The sequence below is a fragment of the Anneissia japonica genome, unplaced genomic scaffold (genome assembly GCF_011630105.1).
Source record: "Anneissia japonica isolate Jap-2015-1 unplaced genomic scaffold, ASM1163010v1 scaffold176596_len1043_cov153, whole genome shotgun sequence".
NCBI classification, from domain to species: domain Eukaryota; kingdom Metazoa; phylum Echinodermata; class Crinoidea; order Comatulida; family Comatulidae; genus Anneissia; species Anneissia japonica.
Genome location: NW_022749548.1, coordinates 1 through 1,055, shown reverse-complemented (window position 1 = coordinate 1,055; position 1,055 = coordinate 1). Strand labels below are relative to the sequence as shown.

The 1,055-nt window shown below is 40.9% G+C and overlaps 1 pseudogene; it reads right to left on the bottom strand.

Annotated features, from left to right (window-relative positions):
• Positions 1-34: 34 nt before the first annotated feature.
• Positions 35-917, bottom strand: LOC117121114 (annotated as a pseudogene).
• Positions 918-1,055: the final 138 nt, after the last annotated feature.

Sequence of the window (1,055 nt, the reverse complement as noted above, 5' to 3'; positions counted from 1 at the left end):
CTCCTCGGCCTTTTCCACGCTTGCCAATCTGCACCTTCCAGTTCACGAAAAGCCAACAGGGAGTCACAACACAGCAGGTCGGGAGGTAGTGAACGTCCGAGACGGTCGAATTCCGTCCGGAGCAGCTTGAAGTCGAATTCGTTTCCGTTGTGAGCGACCATACACACTGGTTTTGCCTGTCTGCCGAGGAAGGCGCATATCGACTAGCAAACTTGGACGTCGAAGGGTCGCTTGTCGTTATCCAGCATAAGAGCATTGTGGAGACCAGTCAGATTCGAAGCGATCGGGGAGATTTCTTTGTTGGGATACACGCACAGCGTCAGCTTGTCCATCACCCTCGGCGCGGTGCCCGAGCTCTCGACGCTGGACCTGTGTACGGCGATCAGGCACAGTTCGGTGACCTTGGGTCTGTCTTCGGCGTGCAGAGCCGACGTTTCCAGATCGAAGAAAACGAAGGACTTGATGATCGGATGCGACGGTTGTACGTGACCGAGCATTATTTCTTTCGTGAAGGCAACGTTGAATCTAAAAAAAAAAAGATACTAATACAAAATATAAATAAATAAAATAACCTTTTTTGATATCAAACAAGTTAAAACTAATGCAATATGTTTTTAATTAAAGGTGGCTGACCTTACTGTTGGTGGTCTTAACGAAAAATATTAAGCATTACGTTTATTCCAAAGCAGAATCATTGTATATATTTCCATGGACTAATAAATAATAAAAAAAAACATTAATATAATTTATGTGTAATTAAATATGGTCGACCATGGGCTAGGATATCTGTCGATGTTTAAAGAATATTTACTAGGCCTATATTGTTTTTTATTCGGTATTGCAAACCCTACTATTGTTGATGTAGAAACATAGTTAATAAAATTTGGCTGAGCTTATTGTCGGTAGTGGTAACGAAAGTTATTAAAGGTTACGTTTATTCCAAAGCAGAGTTAATGTATATTGTTCCATGAAATAATAATACTGAAAAACATTAATTTAATCTAATTTATGTGTACCGAAATATGGCCGACCATTGGCTAGGATATCTGTCGATG